At 32.7% G+C, this 11215-nt stretch overlaps 1 long non-coding RNA gene across 1 annotated transcript; it reads left to right on the top strand.

Moving 5' to 3' along the window:
- The first annotated feature begins 3374 nt into the window (after positions 1-3374).
- LOC122083732 lies at positions 3375-6481 on the top strand. The gene is made up of 2 exons (XR_006141714.1): positions 3375-3677; positions 6042-6481. It is a non-coding gene; the product is annotated as an uncharacterized LOC122083732 (long non-coding RNA).
- Positions 6482-11215: the final 4734 nt, after the last annotated feature.

The raw sequence follows: 11215 nt of genomic DNA on the forward strand, positions 1-11215 counted from the left end.
GGTAAAAATAGTAAATAAAATTAATAAATTATAAAAATTTTACAGTAGATAAATCATGACCTAATATACAACATTGAAGAAGGAAGTGTGGTGAAAATCCCTACAAAAGGCAATGTAACTGGATGTAATTTACTGCTGCCCTAATGGGGACACTAATGAGTCGTGTTCAATAGAAGAGCAATAACTAGGTACGAAAAATCTGGAATAGAGATATGTAGAAAGGGAATGAAAGAGGAATTACCCATCTACAACTTCCATCAAGGGTGATCTTCGGCTAGAAGGGTGTATGCTCAGGTGTGGTCAGTGCAAGCTCAAACTAGTGCAAAGTACAACAACTGTTCCTTACAATTCTAAAGTGCGAATCGACTGAATTTGTCAGATATGTGTACACAGAGTGTGTTTATGATTGTGTGAGATCGTGTGTGTTTCTCAAAACTTGGGAGGGGTCATATATTTATAGTTGAGAGGCTCCTTGGTCACCAAGGAAATTATAAGAATACTTCCGTATAGGGATGTGATCTCCTTCCCTGCATGAAGAGAGATTTGATCTATTTATGGGAAGTATATATTCCCAGAGGGTGTGAGCAATTAGCACATTTGTCACATGTATTTTTTAGAGTTTTCTAGGTATCCTAAGGTCATAGATTGTGTCTAGGTACGTCCTCTAGGTTTCAAGGTACGAGATTGGGTCAATATTTGACAGAAGATTATCATAATCCCTACAAACTTGCAGGACCTAACGCAATTTGCACTCTGGCTGACATAGTTATTAGCTGACGTTGGTCAGTGTGCAAATAGCATCGGTAAAATGGATCCGATGTCGGCTCTGAGTTAGTACAACTTTGGCTCAAGTTAACTTAGGTAGTTTGATCCAATTAGGTTTATGACTTATTTAGGACCGGTCTATGGTCTGTGGGTAGTCTTGGTCAACTCTATGCATGTCGTAGCCATTAACCATTTGTTTTAAAAATATTTTGCTCATTTTTCATAATCCTATTCTAGAGCGGAAGCAAAAGTATACTGCTTAGGGTGAGGACGTAGCCTCGATCGTAAATATGTGAACCATTGTCGTCTCAGGGGGATCCCATCTCATCATTGCACAATCCTTCCAAGGGTGACAAAATGTGATTTCTGCAATATGATCAATTTGAGAACACAAGTGATGAACATTTTCATTTTAAAGAAGGTAGACATCTATTAGGCTTACCATTGCTTAAAGTGGCTATTACTAGTTCATGGGTAGCAAAATAAGGATGAAAGTATGCATTTGACATGGAGTTTGGTTAGTTCTATAGCCTAAGAAATAACTGCTTTGCTCTTTCACATTCTCTATTTCCTTATTTTATCAGCACTAAAAGCTCTATATAGCCATTTGCTCTTGTCATGTGTCTATTTTGTAGATAAAATATGTTATCGAGTAGTTGTAAACGACAACAACTTTATAGGTCACTTAAGATATTGGAACATAAAATGTGAATGCCAAAGAAAGGTAGCAGTGAGAATTTTGGAGTTTATCAAGAATAGAAATAGATTATACAATAGCAAACAAAATATCTAGAAGGAGGGTGTGGATTTTTCAATTGGTGTGAACCCATGGGTGCACTTGGTGTGGTTCAAGTGACTAGAGACAATAATCCCGATGTCGTTGGTGAAAGAAGCACAACATTTCAACAGTTGAAGGAAAAGTTGCAAAGGATGATGGAAGAGATCCAAAATTTTGTAATAATCATGCTTGTTGCTATTTTGTATATTTGAATGGAGCTTATTAAATTAACTTATCAATGAGATATTGATGTACTTGATCCTTACTATGAATGAAATTTCTATTATTTTGTAAGTTTGACAGTAACACCACCTAAAATTTGTATTTAAGAATTTAAAACTCATTTCAGCATCGAATAAAAGGAACCACACACATCATCATCAACATAAGTTTAAAACTATCACACACCATCATCCATATAAGTTTAGAACCACATATCTCATTAAAACAACAAACCCTAACTCCAAAACCAAAACATTACAAGTTAATATTTTAAAATTCATACAAATTATTTCTCAACATTCAAATCATCCCCTAACTAATTTTAGATCTAACAACTCTAAGTTTAACTGTCATCATCCCTTTACTGGCATCTGCTCCTTTAGAAGTTGCTTTCTTTGCCCTTATAGTTGCTTCCTTCTAAACATTCCTTATTTTTTTGTTTTTCTTTTGTATTAGCTTGGGTGATAAAAGTTGAATTTTGAGATCTGATGGTACTTTGAGAGTAATCAGTTGCATTCATATCAACATGCATTTTTCCTTTCTCTACACCATGAAGAAAGAAAAAATAAGAATGTTTAATAAATCAAGGTGTATAAAAAAATATAACTTCACTATACCATACAAATGATAGTACCTTCAGACTAGTCATTGACTGGAAGATGCCCTCTACCCTTTGACTAAGAATCCTTATAAGTCTTTTTATTATGCCCCATCACTTTGCAAATGTCACACCATAAACTTGCATACTTCTTCTTAAACTCTCCAGGATCTAATTCCCCATCTTTTCTTTTTTTATTTTTCTTTGGTCTACCTGGATTAGTTAAGTAAATTACTTAATAAATAAATGAATTAATTTAAGTAAATAGAATAAATTAGTTATGACATAAGGATTTAACTATCTGCGTGTCTTCTCAGTGGTGGAGGGTGCTATACATTAGTATTATTAACAACTTCTAATTTTTGTAAGTTTAACAATGGATGAATCATCTCTCTATGTGATAATCTATAATTTCTTAAGGTGTAAAACTCATCATAAAAGGCTTCAATATCACATTTAATATGCCTGACTGCTACTGCTGCATATTTATGAGAAATTCTTGTACCTTCCCGAATTCTACAATAACAGATCATGATTGACAAATTTATTACAAACCTTGTCATTCCTTTTAATACTACAAACACCTTTATCTAGTTATAAAAATCCTACAGACCCTTGAATCATCAATGATCAATTCTAACTTCTTTTTAATATTTGGAATTATCCTCCCTTCATGTTATAAGAATTTTGATACATCTCATGTAATAGATTATGCACATGCAGTCAGGTTGACTGTATTTGCATAATCTATTGAATATGTAGTAAGTATGACTCATTTTATAATAATATTAATATATCATAATATCATCATATATGATCATGGTTTCATTTATTATAATATTATTATATCATAATATCTTATTCTACACTATATCTAGAATTTATAATTTATGATAATAAATTAATGGAAAAAGGCTAGCCATGGCAGTATGTTAACCAGGAGTAAGGTAAGCTAGTAAATATAGATCGTCTGATTTGGATAATTGAATCGTTGCTCTTCATTTAATGAATTGATGTACACTACGTATACAAGGCCATGGTACATGCTTTGCCCCTACTTTATACATATTCTGTCCCTGACATGTCAGCGAACCACCATAAATTTCTCTCTCTGCTCACGCAATAGTAGTTTTTGAATTTCTCTCTCTCTCTACTCACGCTGCAACAGTTTTTGAACATAATACCAGCTATTCGAAGGATTAATCATGAAGAAGAGAAGAAAGAAGTCTCTACAAGTGCTCGATCATCCCCTCGCATCTAGTCTATCATCCCCTGTCGCCACTCCCAGTGTTTGATCATTCCCCTATCACCTTTGTAAGTGTTCAATCAGCCTCTCTCGCCTTTGCAAGTGCTCAATCATCCCCTCTCATAGCTTGGCATCGATCATCCCCTCTCGCCTCTTCAAGTGATTGATCGTCCTCTCTAGCCTCTGCCAGTGGTCGATCATCCCTTCTTTCCTCTGCATGGTCTAATTTTTCTCTCTAGTTGTTTAGGGTTTCTTTTTTATCTGAATGCATCGATCTCTACAAGGTCTGAGTTTTCTCTTTAGTTGTTTAGGGTTTCTTTTTTATCTGAATGGATCAAATGAGTGCTTACTTGTATACCTTAGAAAAACTATAGCTGTACATTTTTTTTTCTTGAAGGAGGGATAAATAGTGCATTGGATTTTCATAAGGGGAAAAACCCTGGTTAATTTACTTCTATCAACTGGTCTATAAGTTTTTGATTTCATTAAGAGTTTCGAAAGTTAAGAAAATTTTTAAACTTTTAGCAGCAGAGCTTTGAATAATACTAAATTAAAGGTAATTTGGGTTCTTTGAGTTATGAAAATTCCCATGATCTTTGTAGGTAGACTCCCAGAACTCTTCTTCTTTAGTTTGGTTCTTAATTCTCTCTTCAACAACAAAACAACCATCAACCCACATAGAGGATTACCCCCATCTGAGAAATTTGAGTTACTAATTCAGTGATAATTTACTTTTTGGTTAACGTTCTTCCTTGTATTGTCAGCCAACAGTCTAGTTATGGTATGAGTTTTTTGTTCTGTAATTAAATATCAACTAGATTTTTTTTGTGTGCAGAGTATGCTAATTATGTTAAGAGCTTCATAGATTACAAATCCTGATGTTCATATACTATTAAGGTAGATTGAATGTTTATGTTATTGGTGTTCCTATTGTAACCTAATGATATTATCTCATATTGATCCTCCTGTGATGCTAGTATTTGTTCACATAATTGTAAACTGATTTTACATCACTTGGTTTGGGTCAAAATTTGTCTCAATAATGAAGCAGACCATTGCCTTTGCATATGATCAGCACTATGTATCTAAACTTTATTTAGTTTACTAAAAGAATGTTTCCCATGATGGTAATCTTACTAAGCGTAACATGATAGACAACTTCACTTAAGCCACATGCAGGGCCCTGTTAGACAACTCAAGAGAATTGGATAGACAAATGATCATTTTTATATGTCGAATATCAAATATTGATTCTACCTCAGTCATAAGGTCAAACATGTATTTATTTCTTCCTTTGTTTTTAATTTTTCATTTTATGTCAATAATCAGAATTAAGATGTACTGTCTATCATTAACATAGTCATAAATGACAGTCACATAGGAGATTAATGGTAAAAAAATGACTGCATAAAAACGAATGCAATAATCTCAGTTGAATCCTTTATGAGGGAGAGGTTCACGAGATGACTCTCATAAATTAAGTACAATTAATGAAATGGCAATGAGCTTCTCAAGTACCACAGAGCAACACATAAAATTATAGTAGTGTAGATATTCTTTTATTGGTTAGAACATCAAATTCTCAATAATCAACATCTCCGTCGAACGAGTATATCTTGAAATAGTTGAGATGAATGAGTTGCCAACTTGAAAGAAGAAAATATTAAAAAAAGAAAAAAAATATAAGTAATGTAAGATTGAATATTCCCCAACAGCTAGATGATGATTAATGATAACAAATTTTTTTGATTCTGGGTAATAAGTCTGCAATAGAACTATAGAGTAAACATCTCTATGGTTTGCATGTGCCGTGAGTAAATTTATTTTCATTTATTTTTCTTTACAGTTCTTTCTAAGTGTTGCACCGAGTCTCCATTGGTTTTTTTTTTTTTTTTTAATTTAATTATTTTTTCTTCTTATAAGTAAGGATTTCTTTAGTTAAAAGAGATTCTGTTGACAATTCATAGCTTTGTGTTGGCATATCTTATGTGTAGTTATTAATATTTAGCAACATTGCAAATCCTATTCATCCTTGCTTTTTGACCCATCGATAAAACAAGGCTTAGATATATTAAGTAGATTGTGATAAATATTAAAATGGTATTGTGAATGTGTAATATAAGTGTTCTTTTTCTTTCCTCTTTAATATTTCTCTTATGATTTGAAACCTTTTTTTCTTTGTTTAATCTCTCTTTCATGTTTAGGTTCTACAAATGTCATTAAAAACATCAGTTGGTTTTTACTTTTTAATGTATATCTTATCTTGCATTCGATCACCCATTATCTTTTTTGGGCATGATAGATTGGCTTACTTTACAAGGACTTAAGTGAGATTTTTAACAAAGTAAGCTTCCAGCTAGTAGTTCTCCTTTGTGTACTTTTGATATCTACATCTTCAATTAATTATCCATTTTGTCATTCTGTTTCCTTAGGATGAAAGAAGACAATGGCTAGAAAATTTTATGTTGTTTTTGAGGGGTATAATCGAGGAATATACCAGATTTGGCTGGAATGCAGAGCGCAAGTGACTGGGTATCTAAGAGTTGTATTTCAATCATATCATTCTTTAACTAAAGCAGAACACGAGTGGCATGCCTTTCAATCAAGAAGCAACATTTGCAAGGAAGGAAAATCATCACAAGGGAATAACTTCCCTAAATTTACTGAGTTTTTGGGAACGAGCCCTAGATGTTTAGAAGAGATTCTTTCATATGGAAAGAAACCCTCTAAACATGTTGTGTGTGGAGGGACCTCTCTGCTTCTTGCCATGTTTTTCTTATTCTTTAGAATCATAATTGGATACTGTATTCCCTACTAAATCTTCTATGTAACGCTTGACGATTTAAGTTTATGAATGAGTATCTTATTTCAATGAGATTTGCATGGTTCGAATAGTTTTTACCTTTCTTCGAGCATTTTCTACTTTATTATTAGTTGGATACATTGTTTCAACTTTCGTATTGATTGCATCAGATCGGTATTGGTAAAGACTGATGGGTCGATTGCCCATATTATCTTAGGGGTAAAATAGTAAAATTATACTTTTTTTGAAAAAGTGAGGGCAAAAGTGTCAATATTAACCTTTGACATCCTCAAGTACAATACAAGAAAATGGCTAGCAGTTCTCATGAAGCAAACTATGAAATGTTTTTCTTTTCTTCTGACAAGATCAAACAAGTAAAAGAAATGACTTTAGATTGGAATTCTCGATAATGTGGCTTAAAAATATAAGGTAATAGAGATATTTTATTTAAAAAAAAAACATATATAGTGATAATAATTTTCATGATGAATGGAATTTACAATATTGCTAAGCATTAATAACTAGTAGGCAAATCTAATATTTCTATAAGCATTCATTCTAAGATTGGTTTTCAGCCATAATTTTATAAAATTTCCTACAAAAACACTAGAGGAACTTACAAACTTTCCTACAAACACACTACAATTTACAAAATTATAATAACAACTTAAGAAAAAAATCTAATTGTAACTCCAATGTGTTCTAGGACCACTGACACTTTAAACTAGAACAAGAAACTAAAATAACTCAAATACTAACCTTTGAGGACTGAGCAACCTGTTAGATTATTATCTAGTGATCCTAATGTAGACATTATCAAAAGGAGATGAAAGATGCCAAGATAGAGAGTCAAACATAACTATAACCAGTAGGAACTTTTCATCATGAAGAGTAACGAGCCTAAAAAAATCATAAATTACAATTAAGGAAACAAGAAAAATAAGTAACAATGGAGCACAAATATCAAAATGCAACTCATAAGGTATCAAACAGAAATAACCTAGAGGAATACCTAAGGCGTAACCTCTAATGGTGTCCCTGAAATTATGAAATGTGTCCCTAAAAAATGGATCTAGCTAGCGAAGAAAGTTTCTGTGTCTGTCCAGCTTTATAATATCATCAGAGAAGTGGAACCTCCAAGTTCATAAATCTTGAACTCTGAAACTACCTTTCTATCCCACCCTGTTCCTCCGGCATCGGAAGCAGAACTACCTGATCAAAGGCACTCCGATGCTACTTTTGACTCTGACAAATGGTCGTTGCTTCTCTCCCTTATATATATATATATTTTATTATTGTAATGGGAGTTAGGAAGAGGGAATGGTCACAGATGATTAGGGATGGTGTGCGGAAAACAACAGGGGATGAGGGAGAGAGTTGTAGACCGGGTTTGCAAAGGGGGGAAGAAGAGGAAGAAATGAGGAAGAGGGAGAGAAAGGCGTGCGTTTTTAGAAATGAGGTCTTTCCCTCTTTCCAAGAAAACTGTACCATGTATTTGGTAAGTATTTCTCCTTATCTTAACATATTTTAGATTAAAATAATAAAGGATATTAAATAGAAATATAACAGTTCAATTCAAATTGATGAAATCTAATGATCAACAATTGCTAGCATGCCTAATTCCTGGGTAACCCGCTAGCATACCCAACGCTAGATTTTTAAAATAGATTAATTAATTTAGTAGATTCTGTCTCATGCATATACCTCAGTTAGCCAGGAAATGAGGCCTTGAAATTATAGTACAGGTCCCTACTACAATTACTTTGAAGAGCACCTGAGAAGATTCCACTAATTTCATCTGTAAGCCCCTACAGATCAAAATTAGAAAAACATTTTAGCTACATAAATCTTGACTTAATTAGATATGTATAAAAAATAATAATTCAAGAATAGAAACATACCTTTTGGTTTACCTGACATAAACCCATATGATATGCATCAATCTGCAGTGCCTTATCCAATTGTTAAAGAAAAAATGCCCAATTATCTTTGTTCTCAGTCTCAACCACAGTGAATGCAATATAATACAAACCATTATTATCATCAATAGATATTTCTGACGAGAGAATCTCACCATACTGACCCTTTAAATGATGTCTATCAAGACCTATTAAAGATCTACAACTACTAAAAAATTTAATCTTACAAGATTGAAAAAACAAAGTCTCTTAAATCGTATTTTTTCAATGATGTTTCTCTTATAAGGTACAAGCCTATGCAAAGTACTAGGGTTCATTTTTCTTAGAAATTCATTATACTTTGAAAATTTTACATATGACTTAATATAGTTGATTTCATGCTCTCTTTTCAGTAAACATGAATACTATATTGTTCATATAGGAAAGTGACCATGCTTTCTATTTACATGTCTGACTCTGTAACAAGCATTGGATCAACCTTCTTTATAATCCACTTATAATGTGTATACTTCTTTTTTCTATATATTTTTTACATATATGTGCTTGACTAAGGGACTTGATCACAAAATTCACTTTATCTTCGCAAGTGATGCATGTATCCTCCAATTATAGTCATCTCCAGCACATATAGTTGTAAACCTTCTATTCTTATTTTTTTATTTCGAAATCTGCGCCCTTTCTTGAATGATATCAATTTGAAGGAGAGAACTAAAATGGTTTATATCCTCAAACACATCAAATCGAGCAAACAGGATTCTCCCATCATCATTCATTTCAGCCTCTTTATCATGTACTTTTTAATCCTGTTCAAAATTGTAGTCTAATGATTCAAATTCTTCATGATTATTCATATTCTCTAAACTTAATCTATCATTATTATCAATGTAATCATATTTATCATCCTCCTCCTCACCTGAAACAATATATTTTACTTCACTATCATCTTGGCATTCAACATTACTATTTATGTTCTTTCCTTTTCCTTTATCTCTACCAATGGTGACAGGAGATACACCATTAAACCAGTCATTTATCAAATCAACTTCATATATACCGTTAGTCCCAATAGTGACAGGACCACTACCAGATGCACCACTAAATGCCCTCACAATAGTGATAGTAGCACCACCTCTCCTGACATTTTACTTTGGAAGCCTACTGATCCTATCAATCACAGTTGGCATCACCTTACTATGAATCCTATGTTGGGGTATTTCTTTTGAAATCCCTGAATCTCGGTGGTAATTTATGGTATAATTAGAAGTAGGGTGCTTACTTACTTGTAAATCATACACAAATAACTTGATCATATCCACATCATGATGAAGAGGAAACAAACTCAAAATAGATGTATCATTGCTCACCTCCACATCCTCTGGATTAGGTAACACAGATTTCACCTTTGAATTCTACAGTATACCCTGCAGGTATATGTTCTCTGATCACAATGTTATATATTTTTGACACCATTTCTAAGTACTTATACTTGTTTGGGTCCACAATTTTCTCATCAATGGTAAAGCATGAGTACAAATATATCCATCGCTTAAATTTATCAGTTAAACAATTTGTATAATATTGAAAATAACAGGAAAAAATAATGCTGATGAAAACCAACACATATGATGAATTTACTATTTTTTTCTATAAATGATATCTAGCCATTAATCAATTATGTATACAGAAAAAGAATACTAAAGAGATTAATGTGTTTCTCTGTTTCTAATAGAGAAAATGGTTAAAAGACCTAATGATAGCTAGAGGTCCTGATATCTGAAATGAGATGTTGAATGCTTAATATATGAAGCGAACGACCATCAAAAGATCTAACTTCTAAACTTTAATTTCAAGATTAAACATACCTAAATCCCTTTTCAAGTTGCAAATTGAACCCTTTTAAATTCCATTCTAATAACAACCCAAGATTAAATCTACACAAATTTTTCCATTAAAAGATTAGCATCTCTTCAAACCAACCACATATCCCAGTAAACAACAAAAGGATCATTCTCCCAATTTCCAAAAATATCAATTAAGAACTTGAGAAAATAATGATTGTCTATTGATGAAGTACTCAACAACATGTTTCCACTAAATATCCAACAATTGAAAATAGAAATAGAAATCAAACGAGTACCATACACACATGGAACATAATCATATACACGTGATAATCATACACAACCATCAAAGCAATTAGAGAGGAACAGAGATAAAGGTTTTAGGGATAGAGAGAAACAGAGAAAGAGGGAGCGACAAAGAGATAATGAGAGAATGTGAGATTGAGAGAGATTTCAAGCTCAGCTTGTAGGTCATTGCAATTCTTTAGATAGCTAATTGTAGATCACTAAACCGTCGTTCTTCAGAGATTCAAGAAGGTACTCTCTCGCATGACCTTCTGGAGGAGAACAAATGTTTTGGGGTGAAGGGTTTGGAGCCCTAATTGATTGATTTAGGGGGTTTATGCAAAGAAAGGGAAACTTACCATTTTACCTTTCCTCAAGTGTGGTTTGGTCATTTATCAAAATTTAATTGGCTGACATCATCACATAATGGAGCCCCACTAATGGAATAGACTAATCTCTTATAAATTTTGTAAAATAGGAGGGGTACCTATGATTTTGGAAAAAGGTGTCACTGACTTGTCATATGGGATTTTTTTAGGGTTGGTACATGCAATTTTCATTTTTTTTTTTTTTTTTGTGTGTGTAACACTATTTAAATTATTGATTCATTTGAGTGAAACAAGCCACTAAATTTGATATGTGACCTATCTAAGGAGTTTCATATCCATCAAGTAATAATGCCAAATCATTTGATGAATGTTAAGAGTTTTTGTGAATTTCAAGACCTATTCAACCAAAAAAAAAAAAAAAAAAAAAAA

The sequence above is a fragment of the Macadamia integrifolia genome, chromosome 7 (genome assembly GCF_013358625.1).
Source record: "Macadamia integrifolia cultivar HAES 741 chromosome 7, SCU_Mint_v3, whole genome shotgun sequence".
NCBI classification, from domain to species: Eukaryota; Viridiplantae; Streptophyta; class Magnoliopsida; order Proteales; family Proteaceae; genus Macadamia; species Macadamia integrifolia.